At 41.2% G+C, this 23475-nt stretch overlaps 1 protein-coding gene and 1 pseudogene across 1 annotated transcript in view; one reads left to right on the top strand and one right to left on the bottom strand.

Annotated features, from left to right (window-relative positions):
* Positions 1–23475, top strand: part of JAZF1 (JAZF zinc finger 1) — a 350399-nt gene that overhangs the window by 78997 nt on the left and 247927 nt on the right. The gene's annotated exons all lie outside the window — the stretch shown is intronic.
* On the bottom strand, positions 10573–10876 carry LOC131278475 (ribonuclease kappa pseudogene; annotated as a pseudogene).

Below are 23475 nucleotides of genomic sequence, written 5' to 3' on the forward strand. Positions count from 1 at the left end.
TCCTAGTTTTCTGAATGTCTTTATCAAGAAAGGGTGCTATAATTTGGCAAATGACTATTCCACATCAATTGAAGTGATCATATGTTTCCTTTTTCTTTTATTCTATTAATGTGGTAGATAGTTGGGGATATTTTGAGTGCCCTCCATCCCTCAAGTTATTGGAACAGCAAAGTGAAAAAAGGTCTCTAGAATTAGGAGTGATTGAAAGTTAGGTGGCAGTATAGTACCATAATCTCAACTCTGTTCAGTGTTGGATATACAAGCAGCAGCCCTAAGTTTTATTTCTACCTTGTACTCTGATGTTTGCAGAAATATGTTGTACTGAGTAATGATAATGGTACTTGGAAGGTGCAAAGCCATTCCTACTGCTCTTACTAATAGAAAATAGGCATCTGCATGCACATACCCCTAGGAAGTCTCTTGAAGATCTGGGCACTGCTTTTGCTGCTGGTTTCCTGATCCACAGATACTCACGCTAAAGCTATGTAATGATATTCTTTAACACTTTACAAAGCACTTTCAGATTCATCATTTGATTTGGCTTTCTGAAAATCACTTTTTAAGTATGGATAGAGCAAGTATTATCTCTCTTCTACTAATGAGGAACCTCCTCAAGGGAGTACTATTTGTTACTAACTCAAAGACCTACAACTGTCATGTGATAGGAAAGAATGGTATCTTTTAGGGGCCTAGTTTTACATTTTTTCATAAAACCAAACCAAAGGGAAATATTATATTGAGTGCTACTCTCCAATAAAATGCTTACTAACTGAATGAAGAAACAAACAGACCAAAACAAGCCCCTCACAAACAAATAAGTAAAACAAAACCCTGAAAGGAAATGACCCCAATAGTTGGAAATTAGAAACGCAAGAAGCAAATTAATATTTTCTGTTCGTTACTTCCATGCCCCTACTCAGATTTGGCAAGAGAGCAGATAGGCCTATAGTTCATTTCCAGGAAATATTTAATTTAACTAACATTACTTCACCAAATAGAACAGGGGGAATCTCTCTTCATTCATGAATACTTTTATACATGGATTGTATCAAACACTTAATAGACCGAGATTGTTAAGTCCTTACTTTTCTTCAACAAGATGTAGTAACGACAGCAGGGTCCTTAAGAAGCTGTAGACAAGAAAATCAGGGTGGTTTGTCTATCTTGTCCGTATCTCAATCATCTCCTCACCCCACTTTTTTGTTTGGTTTTTGCATTTTTTTACTGTTTGTGTTTTCTACCACTTCCTTCAAAAGAACAAGGAGAAAACAGAAGACTTTTGGATGGAATTTGAAAGGCTCTCCCAGGGAAGGCTTGTGGTGAGAATGTGGTTTCAGGCAGCCCTGAGGCATTGGGCTGCTCTGTGGTGGGCAGGTTGGCCCATCACCACACCTTCCTCTTCTGGGAACCCTGCCCCTTCCTCATCTTATTAGCAGAACTCCACCTTCCTTCATGAGAATCCTGGAATGCTTACTCTCTTAATGTTTCAGGTTTTTAAAGTTTCTAATGATAACTCTCTTCTTTTTAGTCAATTTTCTCCTCTTGTCTATCCTCCTTTTTTTTTTAAAAAAGATTTATTTATTTATTTAACCCCCCCCCTCCTCCGGTTGTCTGTTCTGTGTCTATTTGCTGCATCTTGTTTCTTTGTCCGCTTCTGTTGTTGTCAGCGGCACGGGAAGTGTGGGTGGTGCCATTCCTGGGCAGGCTGCACTTTCTTTCGCGCTGGGCGGCTCTCCTTACGGAGCGCACTCCTTGTGCATGGGGCTCTCCTACGCCGGGGACACCCCTGCGTGGGGGGGCACTCCTTGCGCGCATCAGCACTGCGCATGGGCCAGCTCCACACGGGACAAGGAGGCCCGGGGTTTGAACCGCGGACCTCCCATGTGGTAGATGGATGCCCTAACCACTGGGCCAAGTCCATTTCCCTGTCCTCCTTTTTAAAAGTCTAACTCTTTAGGAGCCCAACAGATGCTGTTTTCCTTTTTACTGATTAACGTGTGATGTGCAAATATTCCTTGTAAACTGTCTAGTGTAGTTTGTAATTTAATCTTTGCAGCTTTTCTCAAGGTTTTTTCCTGATAATGCCTCAGATTTAATTAGGCAAATACAGATTCCAGGCCTCAAGTTCCTGTCCCTTTTGGCATGGCTGCTTCTCTTTTTACCTTTTGGCACAGTTTGGCCTTCTGCAGATGAGGCAAGGTGAAGCGCTCAGCATCCTGCTTTCCTCCTGGCTAAATTCTGAGGAGGGTTTGGCAGAGATGGGGTGGGCAAGGGAAGAACCCCTGGTTTAACAACCAGATGACAGGGTTTGAGCTGCAGCTTGACCACACACTAGCTGTGTTATCTTGGGCTAGTCAGTTAATTTGTACAAACCTTGGTTTCCTTTTATGTAAAACAAGTTAATATATCTTTCAGTGTTGTTTGAGGATTGTTTGGTATAATTGGAAGTGCTCTATAAACTGCTCATTGCTATTATTATTGCAGACAACCCCCACCGGCGTAGTGGTGCTACATGCTGAGAGGGTACTTAGATTTCTGTCAGATGAAATGAGACAACTCTATAGGATCTGTGGGATATCAGAGTGGCCTAAAGAAGGAAAGAGAGACCATGCCAATCATCGTGCCTCATGGGACAATCAGATCAATGAGACACCGAGGAAGCGAGTGTTAGAGGAACAGAGGGAACTGGCAGGGAAGAACCAAGACAAAGAACTTGAGCATGTTTGAGTCTGTAGTGATGAGCTTGGAAACCAAGGGTGCTGGCTCTTCTTCTGCCACCATATGTAATTAGAGGATGGAAGGAGTATTACGAAGACAATCCTAGCTTGTATCAGGATGCTGGCAATCTTGGGGACTGAAGGAACTTGGCATTGCTGGAAAGGTAAACATGAAGAGAAGAATGGAAAATTAATCCAGCCAAGGAATTAATTGGACCTGTGTACGTCCATTAGGAAGAAGCAATGCTAAGGACAGTTCCTGGCATGGAGTTAGTCCTGAGTAAATATATGTTGAGTGAATAAATGAGTGCAAGTAAACATGATTTAGGGAACCTGTTGCAGAGTTGAGGCCGTATTCTCAGGTTAATCATCATGCTGCCTTCTGAAAAAGCCTGTCTTCTGAAGAGAAGCGTCACTGCCTCCTACTCACCATAGTCCCTTAGTGGATCTGTACCACCTGGAGGGGACAGTGTTTTAAGTCTTACAGAGTGTGTGCTTTTTGGGAGGGGAGATGTGCCTGGGTGAGATACAATATAGAAGCCTTTAGCTGTATGTCTCTCTGTTTTAATTTGCAGGCCACCGTTAGTTTAGTAAGTCATCTCCATGAAACTGCTTTAGTTCTATTTTAGGATCTGGCAAGTGGAGCTTTCTATGTATTCTTTGACAGTAAACAAAGTTCTATATGTGTGTCCAATAATGGTAATGGTGACTCTGGTAATTCTTTCCCCTTTGAACTGCTATGGGATGGCATTTTGTTCTGATGATGTTGTGGCCTAAGAGGTCATCATGGCCTTTGCAAAACTCCTTTCCTCTCATTCTTCCTTTGTTTGTGTAGAACAAACTCTGAAGAATGAGTACAGCATGCTAGTGTCTTATTGCTTTATCTTGACTTATCTCAGCTGGTCTGTGGTGTGGTCTCTGCTTTGGTCTGCTCTAGTTTATTTTTGGTTTGGGATGTTGCTCGAGACACTAGGTCTGTGTTCGACCTATATTCCTGGTTGTCTCATGCTGTATGTTATGAAAAACATTTCCAGGTTAGATGTCAAACTTGAGAGGGAAGCAAAAGTGACTAATGATCCAAGAACAGTCTCAACCCTCTAAAGCAGGGATTCTGAACAAGGGGTCCCTGAGCTTGAACTGAAATTCAAAAAACCATAATTCTTGTGGGGACGTGGGTGTGATATACTTATTAATTAGTACACAGTATATTGTGGACTTAATAAGGGGTCCATGGTTTCCACCTGACTGGTAAAGGGGCCTGTGGAACAAAAAAGGTTAAGAACCCCTGCTCAAAAGCAGGGACTCTTGATCACCTGGCACAGAGACAAACACCATTCCTGGTTCTAGTTTCCACATATAGCTGGTGCAACAAGTGCGTAGAGGAACTAGGGGATTGAATCCGGTTCCTCATACGTGAGAAGCAGGCATTCAAAGCACGGAGTTATACCCACTACTCATGCGTGTGGTTTTTAAATTACCCAAAAGTGCTTCAAGGGACTGGTGGTCAAATTGTACACATGATAACTGCCTCATGATACTTCACTCAGAGCTGGAAACTTACCCTAGTAGGCCTTTGTGGGTTGGGTGGTATTTGAGGGCCAAACCATAAAGCACACCTGTAAGATGTAGATGACAGATTAACTTGATGTTTTTAGCTTGAGTCTTTGGAACTGCTCAAAGCTAAGATGGCTCTGTTGCAATTCATAAATTTGTAGTCATCTTCGTTCCCTTTTCAAAAGATGGAGCAATTGAAGGATAATCTGAATAACTTTCCCAAGCTCAAAACCTGGCAAGGGCTAAGGAAATACTGTAACCCTGTAGATTTCTCTAGGCCAGGTCTTGTGCTAGTCCACTAGACCATGGTGCCTGTGTGGGAGATGAAAGTGTCAACACAGTGACCTGTATTTCCCAAGTCAGTGGAATCTTGTTTCTCTTGCTCATATATAGTACAGTATTTCATATGGGTGTGCATGGTATTCAGAGCTGAAAGGGATATTTATGTGCAGTGTGTCAGAGGTATGCTTGGTGTGAAAACCGTGAGTTGCTTCACTGGTTTGTTTAAAATTCTCAAGCATAATGCTGCACTATAGCTTTTATCTCCTTTACAGTGGAGGGAAAATGACCATGCAGTGAATGAAATTATAAATATACTGGGTTGATCCTCACAGTAAGAAAAGGCCTATATGTTTATGTTTAAAAAAAGATCTCATGTACCTTCTGCTTGGCAGGATATATAATGAGGTATTAACGTATGTCAGATCCTATGTCTCTCCCCCTGAACCCAGTGTTGTCTTGTAACACTTGAATTGATGAAATGCTGTAATCGGTGCTCTGATGCATACCACGCCAGGTGCTTGTCTGTGTGAGAGGCTGTTGGAAGGGTGACTATTGGAATATTAACTCCAGATTTCCTGACTTGTATGTGATGAAAATATTAAACCCAATGTAGAGGTAAACCAGTATCAAAAGCAAGAGAGGAAAATATCATTGCTTTTGGGAAGAAAAAATGTCATGTCAGCAATAGTAGGGAATTTCTAGAATTTGATATGGATTCATTCATTTTCTCTAGGTTCATTGTAATGGGGCATTTCATACACTGAAGTAAAATGTAAGATATCATCCACAATAAAGATTGTTCTTGATACCTGCTCATAGTCTCCCTGTGTCCTTGGATTGGATCCTAGCAGAACGGATCAGCTTGTCCTGTTTGTCATCCTTAAAACAGTTTCCCATTCCATCTGATCCTTCTTGGGAACACATTGTTACTCCTGGTAGAGAGTTGAGATGCAAAATAATTTGTCTTTTTTTTTTTTTATGGAAGAAAGAAGCAGCCAAGGTTGATGAGGATGAGATGTGATGTTATCTAATTAGTCAGTCACCCACATAAAATGGAAAATGAAAACTTTTTCCTTAGAAATGTGTGTAATTCTTTCTGATTCACTTGCCTTTTCCTCCCACTTCTTGGGTAATACAGTCTCAGCATAATGATGTGAGAGGAGCAAGTCAGGCTTGGTACGTTTTGCTGCTGACAAGCAAAGTCTTGCAGTTAAGCTGATTAAGTCTTAAATTGGTCAGTTTTCCAACTTTGAAGTTAGGGTCTTTAATAGGATATAATTTTATAAGTTACTTCTCTCTAAAGGGGCCTGAGGGCATGACAAAATCCTTTTATAAAACTAAAAGGTGAGTGCTCTGTGTCTGCTTTATTTTCTACTCTGTGTATTCCTTAAATGGGCCAAGCATAGCTGCCGGCCTCAGGTGTCCTGGTATCCAGTTTTATTCACTAGAAAACCCTTATGTGTTCAGCTCAGATTAATTACCTTCCTCATCAGGATTCACAATTATTTGAAGTTTCCCTGCAGTAACTAAATGTTAGTTTTGTGAATAACAGGTGCTATTATTAGCCTCTCAAGGGCTGTGGTTTATTTTGAGCTTATGGAACAGAATTTTAAACAATCATTTCTAACCAAGATGGAGTAGAGGTAGCAAGTTTGTTTTCTAAGTTTTCCATTGACTGTGAGACACTCACATTTGTCTTCCAACTCCGTATCATTTCTCTTTGGTGTCTCTAAACCTAATTCTGGGTATATCATAATATAACATGCTCTTTTCTGTATCTGCTGGAGTTAATAGCATATTTTGTAGACAAACATTTTGCAGATGGAGATCCTTGAACTGAACCCACGCTGTTGTCCCTTGAGAGTTGACAGAGAGCTACCTTGCATGGGACGTGGTTGACATCATTAGGGCATTGGGAGAGTCCTTTCTCCTGAGCTGCATGTTCATATGGTTGCCCTCTTTTTCGGTTAAGCGGTGCTTCTGCCACACAAGAGGAGACCACATAGTCTTCATCATAAGTGATCACAGTTAATCTTTTAATCTCCCCCGACCTTCTTCAAGAGAGAAGACAAAAAACCCAACCTGTGATATCAAGATGCCTGATTAAGAAAATAATGACTAGAGTTGGACATTGAGTGGGTCTGTGAACCTATTCCTTTCCAGAATCTTAACGTTTTGGAAATTCACAATTACCCACCTTTGTACTGAAATAGATAATGTAAAAGGGAGGTGGGGAATCATAGTCCAAGCATGACAAGTTCAGGCGGTATCTCGGAAGACTGGAACACAGCTTCAGTTTAATAGCAGTGATAATGATAGCACTAGCACCATATTTATCTATGTGTCCAATTACTTAGCAGTTACTCTCACATTCCATCTTTCATATGTGCCTTGCATAGCTCTCAGAGAGGTAAGAACTGAATAGTCCGTAAATATTCAGTGCTTAGTATGTGCTAGGCATGTTCTAGGTAGTAGTGGCACAGTTGGGGGAAAAAATAGGAAAAAATTCCAGCTTTCTTAGAACTTATATATTATGGTTTATGAGAGGTGAAAGACCAGAAATAAAGTCAGTGAAATACAAGTTATGTTGGGTAGTAAAACGATAATGGAGGAAAGTAGGACAAGGAAAGGGGATAGGGAGTGTCGGGTGGTAGGTAGCACAATATTAAATAGGATAACCAGGGAAAGGCCTCAGGAAAAAGGCACTTGACTAATGATCCAAAGGAGGGGAGAGTGTGGCTGTCTGGGGGGACAGCATTTCAGGTAGTGTGAACAGCTGGTGCAGTGGCTCTGAGGTGGGAATCTGCCTAGTTTGTTTGAGGAATACCTGGAGGCCCGGGATGCTGGTGTGAGTGAGGAAGAGGGAAGCAGAAGTGAGGGAGGGGCATTGCTCAGGTAGGCCAGTGAAAGGACTTGGTGGGGACTCTGAGGGAGGTGGGAAGCCATGGGGGGATTGGAGCCGAAGAGTGGCATGCTGGATGGATGCTGTAATAGTATAATGCTTTCAGTCTGGCTGCTGTGTTCAGAATAGACTGAAGGGGGCAAGGGTGGGAGCAGAGAGACTTAACTGGGAGGCTCCTGTAGTCCAGGACAGAGACAGTGATCCTAGGCCAGGGTGGTGGCCCTGAAGGTGGTGGGAAGTGATAAGGTTCTCAAGGGGTATACTTTAGAGGTAGGGCCAGTGAGTTTAGATTTGGGATGTGAGTGAGGGAAAGATCTTAGTCAGGGATGACTCTAAAGTTTTTGACCTGAGCAACTGGAAGATTTGGTTGTCATGAACTCTGATAGTATGACTGGGAATAGCAGATACAAGGGGAGAGCAGGATCTCAGTTTTGACCAAACTGAGTTTGAGATGCTTGTTAGACCTCAATGTTTCTAGCCAGTGAGCAGTTTTTGATAAGCAGTTCAGGGTATAAGTCAGGACTGAAGACAGACACATGGGAAAGGTCAGGGTTTAGGTATCATTTAACCCTAATACTGGATGGAATTCCCTCAGAGGTGAGTGGAGGTAGAGGAGATAAAAGGTCCATGACTGTGTCCTGAAGCCAGAGAAGCTCGGAGGTGTGCAGGGACTGCTAAGTTAAGTTAGTAGACATCATACTTCAGAGCAATTCTGAAAATGCAAGCTTCTGACACACCAAGCTACAGTGTTGTTTTATTATCTTTTCAAGCACTCAGGTTATATAAGCTATGAATAACTGCTATCACCAACTCACTGATAGATTAAATATAAGTTTACCTTTATCCAAAAAGTAGATAAGTCCTACTTAAGGTTGTAGTTCATTCATCATAGTCCCTTTTCCCCTCCCCCCAATAAAAAAATACCGCAAATATTCATTTATGTTAATTCACATTTACTTAAATATAACATTTTTTCTAGGCAATTAATAATACTCATATGCATATTTAGAACATTGTAGCCATAAATATAAATGAAATGTGATAAGTATTTTAGGCATTTAACAACTATGTTAGACAAATGTACCATATACTTAAGGGTGTACATTAGCATGGGTATTTGAGAAGGAGTTGCTTTCAGTGAAACTTCTTTAAAATGTTTATATTGGTATCAGTACATTCATTATAGTTTTTAAGCCAACACAAAACATAGTGCTTTCACATGAATAACCCAGATTTGTTTCTTGGTGGCTCTGTGATCACGTTCCACAAACACTGCTTGGCCATTTTCCTGATTATTCTCTTCCAGACAGATCCTTGGTTTTGAGAATATTGGCAGGAAAATTTAAAAGCAGTGGGCCTTGGTGACGATCTCGTGATTCTGTTTTCTTTTCCATTCTCATTTTCCTTAGGTTTATGTCCAGGGTGGTCAGAGCATAAAGACACTTCAGTTGTGGGTTATGTTAAACTGAGCCCTTTTCTAGGACAGTAATCCTGCTGCCTATAAAGCCTTCACATGCTGCCTCTAAAATACAGGAAAGTGTATTAAAGTAGGCTTGTGGAGTCATCATTTGGATGATGCCTGAGACCTAACTTACATGCCCCTGGAAGCACCCATTCCTGTACCAGAAGCTGGAACCTTCTCATTCAATAAGATGTATGTCTAGTTATGTGCACATAGTTCTAGCTGAGCAATCAATAGTTTCAGAAATAAAACATTTTTCAAGTGGATCTGGTGTAGTTTACTTTACATAAGTTTTTAAGCAAACTCAGAGATGCTAATCTAAAACCCAGAGTTCGCGTAAGGATTGTGGTTTATAAAAATACTCGTATGTGTTATTTGATAAACCCTGGTTTATAGTTTATTTTGAACTTGATTTATAAACAGAAGTTTATTAAAGCTGCTGGATTTCTCCATTATTCCTCTCCTCAGAACTTGTCTCTTTTTCCCTTTTAATAAATCTGGAGTATGGAACACACTGTCCATTTCTCTTCCTTCCAAAATTAGATATCAGACTAATAAAGTGTGCTTCTTTGAAAAACTTGACTTAAAGTACTTGGCCATACATCATCAAAACCACAACAAAGAACAGAATATTTAGTGTGCCTCTTCTCTTAGAGAGCACAGAAACTTCTTTTGGCTGTTCACAGGATTGAGGCAAGCCAAGGAGATAGCTCCAAGCACCAAAAGCTTGGGATTAAAAGGCCAAATTTCTTGTTGGAAAGTGAGGGCCCCTTCTTCTTGTTCATCAGCTTTGTTTTTGTCACTGGGCAGCTTTTAAAAATATATTTAAAAGCTGTTCCATCTTACACACTCCCTCTCCCCCATTTTGGTGTGCTTCCAATGCTTAGAAGATTTAACCTTTCTTAATTGGAATGTATTAGCTGTAAAAAAAAAAAAATGCTTTTTAGCCTTGCTGGAAGTTGCGAAGAGACAGTGAAAATTCTCATAGAATTTTTTTCAGTTGGTCTGAGTGTAAGTTAAAAAACGCCCACACCCTTTAGCATTGATATTTGGGGATGGGGATGGGGATGGGATGGTGGATTAGAGATTGAGAGACAAGATGTTAGACATTTGGGCAAAGTACACTGTAGTCTTTGAAAAGAAGATGAAAGTTTCAATTCCTTAATACAGATAATTCTCTAGTTATTTTGAGGCATGTTGGACAGAGATGTGAACAGTAACATAAAATCAGGAGAAAGTGGGCCTGGCAGCCTTCAGTCCTAGTCCCAACTTTGCCCTGTTTCTTGTTAGGAAAGGGTAGAGTTGCTCATAGCTGCCCACCATGGCACCAGAGGGAGAGGACATTTAGTTAAGAACATTTGGCTTTGTTTTGTGAACGATTTCAGAAAAGGAGTTGGGTCATTATGGACTCTTTTTTTTTTTTTTTGAGAGAGAGCAGTTTCTCTTTATTGTGGTGTGGGACAAGGCGAGGGGGCCGGAGGGGCAGGGGATGGCCCGCCTTTGCCCGCCCTCCACTGGAGCCCGACGCTCGAGTGTGACGGGCACGGGATGCCAGGGAAGCCGTCCCGCAGAGGGCGCCAGAATGGGTGGGACGCGACGTGGGAAAGAGTTGACATAGAGGAGGGGGCTGGGGCAGGGAGGACGGCGCACGCTCTATCCTAGCGCACCGTGTATTCCTTGCGCTTGGTGAGGCGAACTTGGCAGAAAGAGAAGCCTCTGAGGATTAGGTAAAGGCCCGCGGCGATGAAACAGTTGTAGCTGACTTGCGGGTAAAGGTCGTATATGTCATTGGGGCCATTCACAAAATCCTGCTCTGTGAAGGGAACATCCTCAATTAACACAGCGGAATGAACATTGAAAAGATCCCAAGCATGATCAACATGATCACCCCCCAAACGCTGAGGACGAGGCCGCAGGCGGCCAGCTTGGGCCCACAGCACAGGAGCGCCGCCATGAAGCAGCCAGCGGCATCGGCCTGGTGTGGGCCGAGTGGAAAGGCGACGGGAGGAAGCCCAGGAAGCGCCGGGGGCCAGCGAGCCGGGGCACTTGGGGGCTCGAGCCCTTTATGGACTTTACTGATGCACTTGGAGATAACAATGGTACTCTCAGTTTTGCCGTGAAAATACGTTGTAGTGATGTATGTGATATGCTTGGCATTATCATTACACGCTTAATTCTGAATCCTAGCATTCTCTTACTTCCTAGTGGGAGACAATGCAAGCCATCCCAGAGGTCAAAGGAACTAGAATCTAGAGATGCTTTTGTTAAAGGATTGTCTGAAATAAAAAGTAAACACTGTTGCATTATACAGAAGAATTTACATTGTATTAGGGAGGTTATGGCTGAGTAGGCTTATTTATTCATTTCATTTGGCAGTTCCTGAGCACCTTATCTGAGCCAGGTGCTTGTCCGGGGGCTAAGTGTATAAAGATGAAGTGCCTACGGTCAGGGAGCTTTTATTTTCTTGGGGCTATAGACAAGAAAAGAGGCAGTTGCAATGCTGAGTCATTGTAAATGCAGGTTTCTCTTCTGATGCTTTTGAGGATACAGATTTAGAGGTGAAGGAAAGCTGGCTATAGGAAGAAAGGTGGGAGAAGAGGCAGGTAAGCCTCTTCTATAAGACTTGGTAAGAAGGGAAAGGGAAACATTTGTAAGCAGGAGAGTGACATGATTGAATTTTTGTTTTAGTAAGATTACTCTGGTCACCCTGTAGAGGCTGGATTGGAGGGAGGCACACTTTGAGGCTGGGAGGCCAATTAGAAGTGGGTTTGAGTTGTGTGGGTAAGAGGTGAGGAAGGCCCGGGGAGGTTAATGGTGGTGGGCATGATAAACTTGACGATGCCATCTGGCCATATACATAGCACTCACTGTGCCAAGCACTGCTTTAAGTGTCGTACAGAGGCGAACCCATTCAATCCTCACAACTCTTGGGAGTACTATTTTTATTTCCATTATACATATAAGGAAATTGAGGTCCAGGAACCTGCCCGGTCCCACAGTTGGTAAATGGCAGGGGTGGGATTTGAACTCTGGCCAAGACTGGATTTTCACCATCATGCACAAGTGATTGAATTCAAGACATAATCAGAAGGCAGAATGGACAGGATTCGATGTAGTGGTTGTGAAGGTTGGAGATGAACCAAGGTTTCTGACTTGGGCATCGAGGTGGATGGTGAGGGGTGCATGAGGGAGAGCAAAATTGTGGTTTAAGATCATGGGAGATCAGTTCCAGACATGTCTGACTAGTGACATTCCCGTGGAAATATACAAGACCCGGCCTACAGGTAGGAGGTGGGATGTAGGTTTAGGCAGCATCAGCACCTTGGCTGGAATTGAAACAATAGGAGCAAATAAGATTGCCCAGGGGAGAATTGGTGCTCCCAGAAGAGAGCCAGAAGACAGTAATACCATCTGAGATATGGCAGAAGAGGAGACTGAGCAAGATGGCAGAGGCTGGATGGAAAACCTGGAGAGTGTGGTGTTACAGAAATTGAGGGAAAATGGGGTTTCAGGAAGGGTTGACAGGTTCCCAGTGTGCTGTGCTTTGCCAAAAAGGTTCAGAAAGTGTGAGGAGGAAGTCCATGACTTTAGTAACAATGAGATCATTTTGTGAGCTTGAAGTCAAAGTGCCAGGAGAGGAGGAAGGAAGGTAGGAAGGTGAGAAGTGGGAGGCACCTGTGCAGACCAGGCTTTGCAAATCAGGCCTGGGAAGTGGTAAGTAGGAGGGGTTTTCTTTATCTAAAGATGGGCAAGTAGATCAGTTTACTGATGAGACAGGCTGCTATAGCAGGTGACGCCCCTGGGGAGTTAGAAGAGGATGAGAATATAGAGGACAGCCTTCTTTCATCGGAGAAGAGCTACTTTTCTGTACCTGGAGGGAACAAAAAAATAAGACAGGGAAAGGAGATGTGGCTCAAGCGGTTGAGAGCTTGCTTCCCACATGGGAGGTCCCGGTTTTGGTTCCCAGTGCCTCCTAAAAACAAAACCAAAAAACAAACAACAAGCAAACAAATGAAAAATCAACTCAGGGGAGCCGATGTGGATCAGTGGTTGAGTGCCAGCTTCTGCATATGAGGTCCTGGGTTCAATTCTTGGTCCTGGTTTACCTCAAAAAGAAAGGCTAGGAGTAGGTGCTGGAGTCCAGGTGTGGGGGTCAGCAACCAAGGGGATTGCCATCCAATGACTTCCTTTATGGGTGCCAGGAGAGTAGATCATGTGCTGAAAATGAGGAGAGAGACAGGGAGATTCAATGTTTGAGAGTGAGAGAGGATGAAGACACCTACTACTTGGGAAGGGGAAGGGGAGCCAACTAGGAAAACGTTGAGGAAGGTGGGCTGGCTTTATTAGGAGGAACCAGCTTACACTAGAGTTGATCGGTTTGTCAACCCTTTGAAATCCCAGGGTTCTAATAAGATATTGTTGAACTTTACTTTCCATAGTTTGTATTATTGAAAGCAAATCAAAGTGAAAAAAAATCCAGGTGTATTGAGAATGCTTTTAAAAACTAGTGCCCCTCCCCTGGAGATTCTTACATCTGCCTGCGAGGAGCCTTGCGTGCCATTCTTTACTAAGAGTCTAAATGACTGAGTGTCACATTGTAAAAGGAACTACTTTAGGCAGGAGACCTGGTTCCCACCTGGAGAAGTATGTTTGGGAACAGGACTGTTCCAAGTGCGCCCCTCAGTTTTGCCGGTTTAGGGCAGCTTCCTGTTTACACAGATCCTAGTGTTCCCCCGCAGCCTGTGGTTTTAAAAAAAAATCTCTTCTCCCCAGTATAACTCCTGACTCCAACTTGGAATCAGCCCTTCCTCTTCAGTCTCATCTCTGTAGCTCCCTTCCAGTTTTCCTTCCTGCCCCATGATCTTCTGGAGGTTGAGTTGTGACTTACTGGCTTGCCTTGACACCTGGTCTTAGCTCAAGAGTGCAACTGCCATCCCATTCTAGGTGGGATCCCATTTAATCATTGGCTTCCCATCATCTACAGGATAAAATTCCAAGCCATGGTCTCAAGGCCGGGAGGACCTGACTTCCGGCTTTCTCTCCAGCCTCAGGGGACTGTCACTGAGGAGAAAAGCTAGCAGGGGCCAACACCACATGTACTTCTCACTCCTTTCACAACTTGTTTGCTCATAAAACCAGACTTTTACTTAAATAGCAGTGAAAAATAGTGGCTCATGGCCTGGGCATTTTGGGCAAAGGCAATTAATTTAAAAATTAGTCTTTTTTACATCTAGCAGATAAAAATACAGTCCAAACAACTATGTAGTTTCTTTAAAAATGAAAAAAAAAAAAATACTGGTTGTGACCTGCTAACTTGATTTTGTGACCCAGTGTTTGAAAAATACTACCTTAACCTTGTTTATTAACGTAATTGTAAAATGATATAATAGGAAATTATAAATAGAAAATTTGCCTCTTTTTGATACAAAAAGATTTAAAATAGAAGAAACAGGGTAGTCCCCATTGCCACTCATTCATAAAATCTAGGTATGCCAGCATTTGAATTCAGCCTGTGTCTTGTGCTCATTAGCGCTTATCTGCTGCCAGCATTTAACACTATACATATTTTTATTTAGGAACAGTTGTATAATAGTGGAAGGAGCACAGAGCTGGTCATCAGGGGGTCAGGCTGCAAGTCTTCACCTGGTTTCAGATGAGTGTGTGACCTTGAACAAGCAATCTTCATTTCTCTGTCTTAAATTCTGCCTGTAAAATGTAGTACCTGGACAAGATTTTTGGTTTATGTATTTTTTTAGTTTTAAGATTATTTAATTTATGAAATAACTGAAGGATTGAAATACAAAATGACTAGAAATCTAGCGTTGTGAAATAGAAATGTTTTATTGAAAATCTGAACCTTTCAGTGTTTTGTTTCCCAGTATTTTTTCTAGTTAAAATTTTAAATTTCACTTTCAACTTTCAGAAGTAAACAGAGGAAAAAAAATATTGTTCTCTGACAATGCTGTTTTATTTTATATCCGAGTGCCCAAAACTTTTTTGTGATCAGTAAAACTTTCTATTGTGAAAGTTGCATTTGCAGGTAGCAGGTTGTCACATTTCACAGATATGTCACTCTAGTAAATATTGAGAAGACTGGGTTTTAATCCCATCTCTACTGTAAGAAGGAGCTGATGAGACAAGTTCATGGGCCCAGCCTCCATGTTGGCTTCTTTAACCTCCCCAGCCACAGATGTCATCTCTGAGTAGCATTTGGTCTAGAAAATGCCCTCTTCGCTAGCTAACCACCTTCACCTTGTTCAACCTGTTTGTCGGTGGAGCTGGGCCTTGGTAGACTATACTTTTGTTTAAAAGACACCTAAGAAAAAAAAGGAAAAAGACACCTAAGGGAAGCAGATGTGGCTCAAGTGATAGAGCTTCTGCCTACCATATGGGACTACCTGAGTTCGATCTGTGGGGCCTCCTGGTGGAAAAGAAGAGAAAGTGTGCCTGTGTGGTGAGCCAGTTCCTGCAAGAGTGCCTGCATGGTAAGCCGGTGAGTGCAAGTGCCCGCGCGGTTAGCCAGTGCCTGTGCAAGTGCCTGTGTGATACATGCACGGTGAGCCATTGCCCACGCAAGTGAGTCACGCAGCAAGATGATGACACAACAAAAGAGAGACGAAGGGGAGAGTCAAGGTGAAGTGTAGCAGAAACCAGGAACTGAGGTGACACAATTGACAGGAAACCTCTCTCCACATCAGGAGTCTCCAGGATTGAATCCTGGTGATCCCAGAGGAGAGAAAATGAGAAGAGAAGACAACACCGGCAACAATAACAGCAGGGTGGGAGGAGGGGAAGGGGGAAAATAAATAAATAAACCTTAAAAAAAAAAAAAAGACACCCAAAGATTTATTTCCTTCAAGATACATATCACTTCTTGGGTTGCTAATCTTCTGCCACCTGAGATCCTCAACTTTATTGGGTTAGTAACCTTGTATATTTGTTTGATATTACTGTCAAGTTTTTGTATGTGTGTATATGTGGTCTTCCTACCTGCCCCACCTCAACTAGATTATAAAGTGCTACCAAAGAAATGCTTTTGGGATGGGTGAGTGAATGACAGTAAGGCTGAGTGATCCAGCATATGTTCCATGTACATCGTTACTGCAAGTAGGAAAATCCACTTGATGTATGTCCACTCTTGAAAGTGGGCCAACAGTGTCATCTGTTGACCTGAGATATCACATTATTGTGTTACTATCACTGATGGTTTTGTGGGAATCTTTTGTGGTGCTTTGCCCAATATTTCTGTTTCAACCTCCTTCTGGGCCACAAAGTAGGAGCACCTTCCTGGCCACTTTGTGGTTGGATGGGCCCATGTGATGGGTTCTGGCCAGTGGGTTCTGGATAAAAAATGACATGCACCATTTCTGGGCCAGAGTAGAATTGCTGATCAAAGCTTTCTGAATCCCCCCTGCCCCCTTGTCCCTCTGATCTGATGACTGATAACCTGGTGGCTGCACTGTCAGCCTGAATCTCTAAATGTTGGCAATAAATAGGGCTCCCTGTCCCCACCAACTCCGGGTAGACAAGTACAAGCCTCTGGGATTTGGGGGTTGCTCGTTTCCTCAGCGTAACTTTGTCCATCCTGACTATACAGCATTCTGTTTTCTACTTGGGGATTATAACATGCATTATGTTCTATGAGGGGGCATAGTGGTTAAAAACTCAAATGTGGGACCAGCTGTTTGGATTTGATTCCTGGCTCTGCCACATACTATTTGTATGACCTTGAGCAAGGTGTTAACATCTACATGCCACAGTTTCCTCATATGTAAAATTGGGAATTTTAGAGTGCCTATGCTGTGGAATGGTTTGAGCATTTCAAATATTAGTTATTATTTGTAAATTACTTAGAACAGGTCTGAGCACTGGACCAAAGAACTGTGGGAGAACTTAAGGCCTTGCCTCTCCACATGAAGGAAGGTTTAAGCCATCAAATAAGTCTGTAAAGCAATTTAGTATCTAAGGCAGACCAGCAACTTGAAGCTCTACCTTTATCGGGAACTCTTTGAATGCTTACTGGTGACACACTGGGAGCCTGGAGGCAGGCAACCTGTGCAGAGCCAAGAGTGTCCTGGGTTTGGTTAAGGAATGTTGTTATATGGGAAATGGGGAGTCGTGGAATTTCTAAGATTATTTCTCAGAGTCTCATCCCATTCCTATGTGTAAATTCCCTGCAGGAGGGGCCTGTGGCCACTGCCTTTGTTTCCAGCTCAGGGAGCCTTTCTCTTCCTGCATCTACCTGGAACTCCACCTAGTTCCAGAGGGCAACTGTGATTTCCTCTGTTCCGCTGTTTTTAAACATCCAGCTCATATAACCCTCCCATTTTCTGCCTGTGGGCAAAACATGGGTGCATTCACTTAAGTTAATGTACCTGAGATGTTTGTTACTTTATGTCAGTGTGTGTGAATTCATCTCCTTTAGCAAACAGGCTCTGAGGCAGGGATTGAGCTTAACTCATTTTATACAGGATTTACTGATTTGCTCTTAATAAATGCTTTAGGCTTTTGAATGATGCTGTAATAATTTTAATAGTGGTTGACACGCATGTGTTTAAACAAATGGCATGTTTTCCAGCAACATTCTAGCAAATTAGCAGCTTCTAAATTAAAAAAATTCTATGCAAAAGGAATTTTGTAAACTGTGCAGTTAATTTTGCTGAGGCGATTTAGGCAGAGGCTGAAATGCAACGGTAGAAGCCAAGATTCAGTTTTTGCTATATTTGTTTGTTTTCTGAGAAGCTAGTTGGCATGGCGGGGATGGGTGGGAAAGGAGGCAATTTAAGACATTATTGTGAATTTAATGCATATTTTAAAGAGTTAGTTAAACTGCCCCTGTATTAAGTTAGCAGATGTGATTTGGCACCACCTCTTTCCACACATTTGCCCTTTTCATTAGGAATGTGTGCCTGATGTGGTGCAGATGGTATTTAAAACATTTGGTAATTTTTTCCACAACCTTTTTTAGTAATTAGGTTTGAATTTGCTGGTTCAAAATTCTGCCCTGCTGGTTGGCAACTTTGTAAATGAAGGACCTTGAAATGTGGTTATTGTACCGGCAGAGGGCAGTGTAAGCCAGTGTTTTACTTGCAGTCGCATCCTGCTGTTGAGTGGCCTTGCTAGAGAGCCAGGGTGTCATCACCAGTTCATTTGAGGGAGATCATATAAGAAATTTTAAAATATTAATTGAAAATGATGGTACTTTATAAAATAGATTTTTGACTGTTTTCTAGTAAGAAAATAAGTTTTTCAGAACAAATTTGAGCTGCAGTTTTATTTTGGTTCATTTTTTTCTTGATTCCTCCATCAATATATATGCATGATACTGCGTAAAAGGTATAGTCCCCATGCAAATCATTTTCATTTGTGCACATAGAAGACATAGTATTTAATTTGATGATAGTTGTTTTCCTCTGCTCGGTGGAGAGCAATGTTTTTCAATACGATGTGCATTAGGGTACCAGTTGTTTATATGGCAAAGGAGTAAAGGTCATTTCCAAGTGACACGGTCCCGTCACTTGTTCTGTGACTTTCAGAGAGTAACATCAGGGACTGCTGCTTGTTATATCTTATTGTGCTTCATAGCCAAAACACCTATCTTTTACACATGATTTTTCTCACTACAAAATCTCTTGGCTAACCCTACCCACAGCCCTCTCATCCCCTCACTTCAATTTTTCCAGCTCCACAAGTAGATACAGCCCCTGCCCTCCTGCTTCCCTAATACAGCAGCCTCACTCTTAAGTTCTGCTCACTTTGCTCCCTTTTTTTCAGTCTTATGTTTCACCACTCTCCCTCTTGGTATCTTACAGGAATTCGAGGTTTAGAGAAGGGGGCAATCACTGCATTTTGGAAGGTCACAGAGGCACACTGGAAGGACAGGTAGTTGGAGGATTAGTCAAAAGACAAGACTTCTTGAGGTGGGTGGGTTGGCCTGGGAGAAGGAGCTAGTACATAGAACGATGGTGGCGTGTTTGAAGGAGAGTGAAGGATTTACTTGGATGAAATTGAAGAACTGTGGGACTAAGATGAGGAAGGTTGGGTGGACCCTTGAAAACTACTCTTGAGTGGTTTGCCATGGTGTAGAGGGTGGGGGAAGTTATTGAATCAGCAGCTTTTTGTTTGCATTGGCAAATTCATTGATTCTAACTCATGGTGGGAGGTAGGGGATAAGTCAGGTCGAAGTACTGAAACACCAAAATGAAAGAACACTTTTATAAAAGACATGCCCCTTTATGTTTTTTTCAGATGTGCATGGTAACTAGAAAGAATAGAACCCCTTGTAGAAATCATTTGAGGGGCATGTTTTAATAAAGAGATTAAAAGTATATGAAATAACATTGATTATTCATCAATGGATGAAAATTTCTAAATAGTAATTTCTAAAAGCAGATCTTTGAACTAGTTCAAACAGTCTACTTCCTTCCACTGTTATAATTTTTTTACACTGTTATAATATTTTTACACTACTAAAATTGTTTATCACTTTCTGGACAGAAAATGTAACAGGAAATTTCAGTCCAACCCTGTATTTTAACTAAGAAACCAAAATCGAGGTTTTATTTCTCTGAATGAGAGCTTTTTCTTCTTCTTCTTCTTCTTCTTCCTCTTCTTCTTCTACTTCGGCATTGGTTGGCATGACTCTTTGCTTTCTTATCCCTAAAATGGGATATTAAAATTTAGGTAATTGCTGCCAGGTTTAAAATGTAGCTTCAAATAAAATAATGTCTGTAGTTAAAATTTTAACTCCTATCCATTGCTTGCCTTCTATATGTGTCAACAGAGTTGTATAGTTCTCCAAATATGCCCTCAATCAGAGGAAAAAGACAATATCAACAAGCTCCCCAAACTTCAGCCTCTTTTTACTGCAAGCTTAATATTGCTGTGTCCTTGTGTAATTAAGTCTTTCTCTTAAAAAAAAAAAAAAATCTCTCAGTACCTCAGTTACGCTGAACCAAATGTCATTGCTAAATTGATTTTGTAAGGTTTTCACCTGTTGGGCATGCTAAGATAAAAGCTGTGAGTCCTTTAAATTTTGTCAAGAGGATTCAAGGACCTAAGGTATAACTTAAAATGAGAGAGCATTTTCCTGGTTGGACCACACATGCACTGACTTCTCTGCCAGAGATGTGAATCTATGTTGAATCATATTTCTCATTTTTAAAACTCAAAGGTAATAAACAAATTGTACTTTACAGATTTTTCTCTGTGCTCTCATTATAATTTGTATTTAAATTTACATTGAGATATTCATTCTGAATTGTTTTTCTTTTTTACAGGTTAGTATTAACTTCATTTTAAGAGCATATAAGAAATTAAAACCATATTCTTTTTTCTGTAAAAGTGGGTATAATGGGAGTAATACCTAAATACAAAATTCTAACCTATTTTAAGAATGATCTTAGTGGTAAAAATTATGGTAGCATTTTGGGAGCAAGGGAAAATGCCTCATCCTTGCTCGCAAATACCTGGTTTAACAACTGTGGTTTTTAATAACTTAAAAAATAACATGGCATTTAGAAGAAAACATTAAATATTCATGAAAATATGGACTTCTGAGACACAATGAAAAATTGAAGGTCAGAGTGGTACAAGAAGTTCAACTCTCAAATGTATGTAAGAATATTAGTTATTTCACCTATAGAATTAAAAAATGAAAATAATTCTAATTAATTTTTAAATAAAACAACTAAAAATGTTCATGGATTAGCATAAAAGATGGACTTGCATAGGAAAAGAGGAAGACAAATAGGAGATGAGAAGATGTGGTTAAAAGTCAGATAACTTGACTCTAATCCTATTCCATTATTAGGTGCCTTGTGAGTTTGGGTAAATTAAACAGCTAAGCCTCATTCTCCTCCCCAATGATATTGTAGCAAGAATACCTATTTCAGAGGGTGGTGAGACAATGCAAAGGCAGAGTAAGTTGGTTGTTATTCTTTCTGTAGATAGGAATACAAAATTTTGCTTGTTAAAAATGCATTATGGCCCTCAATGAATTTCCCTTTGGCACATAATCGGTCCAGAATTTATGTTAGAAGTCAACTGTGGGCTTCTTATACCTTGATTTAGTAATGTTTAAAGTTATGAAAAATAAAGAACAGACAAGTTAAGCAATTGAGGAAACCCAAACCAAAATTAGAATTTCGTATTGACTGGACATGTGCATCTTTGTTAGCAGAGAGTCTTATTGTTCATGATGAAGAAGATGATGGTGATAAAGATGACTAACATTTACGGGATTCATAAGGTATGCTTGACTCTGTACATGCCATCCTCACAGTGTCTGATTTAATCCTCACCACAGCCCAAAAGGAAGGTCCCACCACTGGACGGATTTTAAGGTTGAGGAGACTGCAATTTCAAGAGGTTAAGTAACTTGGCCAGTATCTACATTGTATGTTGGGGTCAAAGCCTTGGCAGGATGACTCCCGAGTCTTGACTGTGGACTGGTGGCCTCATGATGGATTTGAGGACACCTGTGGTGTGGACTTATGGGGACCCAAAACCAACATGGGTTTTTGAGTCTGAATGGAAAAACTACATCAATTTTCTTGTTTCCCTTATTTCCTTTTTTATGTTTTGTTTTACATAAGCAAGGTTTTGACAAACTGGTTAGTGTGTGTATAAGGAAGACGGTACAGCTGCTTAAATTTTAAAAATTTTTTTATCACCTTAGGCCCTTCACTTACTCTCATGTATCACAGAGAGAAGAAAAAGCACTGTGTAATCAAACCTCTAGACAAGCATGCCATTCTCATTGCCATTTTTGGACTCCAGTGTACCCAGTAAGTTGGATCTTCAAATAGAATTGCAGACCTTTATGACTTTTCTGTAAGGGTTAAAGGTGTGGAAGATGATGGATTGGATTTGTCATTCACAGAGTTAGTATTCAGAGTGCCAACTGTTCAGGTGAACCCTGAAAGCCTCATGATAGTAATTTTGCTGCATACAAGTTTGACTTGCCTTTGTCTGGATTTGTGGCTGCTTAAATTTGTTTCAAGTTTCCTTAAATACGCAATACTATTCCTGCTTTACTCTTTGCATTTTTCCCCCTTTATTGCCCACTGGAGTTTGGCTGATGACAAGCCATCTCTGAATAGGGGGCCATGTCACGGACAGCATTTTGTTCTTGTTGAAAACAGGTGTGTGCAGTGCTAATAATTTGACCACTGTCCTAGCTTGGCGACATTGATAAAATGACCAAGGAGGAAGGAATTAGCACAAATAAAGCCCCTCAGTAGTTTAAGGATGAATTTATGCCAAGAGAGACTATATAAGCTCACAAGGACATCCATTCCCATTTAAAAGAAAAGAAACACATGAGACAACAGAAAGCTAATAGAGATTTAATGGAGTAATGACGGTTTACCAGGTGAAAATTAAATAGTGTTCCTGCAGAGGAGTGGCCTCCAGAAAGAGGCAGGACTGCGCAGAGGCCTGACTCTGCCCCCTCCCCTCTGGGGGATGGTGGAATAAGGTTTCGAAATAGAAGGAAAGGAGACACTCCTTAAACAAACCTGGCCAGACTTCATCACTCTCACCTCTGACTTTGATCTCAGTGGCAGGAAGTTCTACTATTAAAGCCAGGACTCCCTGAGGTTTTCTCCTATAATTAGGGAAAAGGAAGACTTGCTCAACAATAGAGCCTCTAACGACCTGCAACCTCATTGGGCCTCGATGGCAAGAGGTGAGCCACCAATATAATTTATTAATGTTTTATCAGAACATCTTATATGAAACAGGGTGCCTGTTCAGAAACTAGCTCCTAAAAGCAAAATATCTCCAAGTCATTAACTGATTAGCTACTTATGAGAGAGATCTGCAGAAGAATGAAAGCAGATTTGGAACTTTTGGAACAGGACACTAGTTGGAACTGTTCTCAACCACCACGTCCCGCTTCTGTGGCAAATTGTAATCATATTAGGGTTAACCCATAGTAGCTTTGAAGCTCTGTTAAGGGACATGTTTTTAGGACCCCTGCTTTTCAAGGCACTGCTGTCAACAGATGTGGTTCAAAAACTGGCAGGGAGATTGTCATGGGGAAGCAGGAATGTGGGGTAATTGCTCAAAAGAAATAAAGGCCCTTCGTTAAACCCCTCTTTTTACCGCCTGCATTCCCATTAGGAAAAAAACATGGAAAGGGGAAAGAGAGTATACAAGAATACTGTGTGGCTCTTTTCCCCTTTTAAAACTGACATTTTAAAAGTTTTTCCTCAGAATAGTCTTTAACCCAGGAAAGGAAACATGACAAAGAAGAGGTTAGATTTTCCCATTCCTTGTTTCATATCAACAAATGAACTCTTGCTGCTTTCTTCTTGCTTAGTGATTTTGAAAAATCATAGGAAAAATGATTACATTCTGAAGTTTCCTGTCCATGTTTAAGAAGCAAGAGGTGATTATCTGCAGAAAGTCTTCATTTCATGTAACTTTTTCCTCAAAAAATAGAAAGTTTGGTTATTAATGCAGGCAACAATGCTTTTCTGAAGTGCATTTCTAAACCTCCATTTATCAGAATAGGATAAAAAAATTGTACTGTTATTTTTCAAAATCCTACT

Source organism: Dasypus novemcinctus, chromosome 5 (genome assembly GCF_030445035.2).
Source record: "Dasypus novemcinctus isolate mDasNov1 chromosome 5, mDasNov1.1.hap2, whole genome shotgun sequence".
Taxonomy (NCBI): domain Eukaryota; kingdom Metazoa; phylum Chordata; class Mammalia; order Cingulata; family Dasypodidae; genus Dasypus; species Dasypus novemcinctus.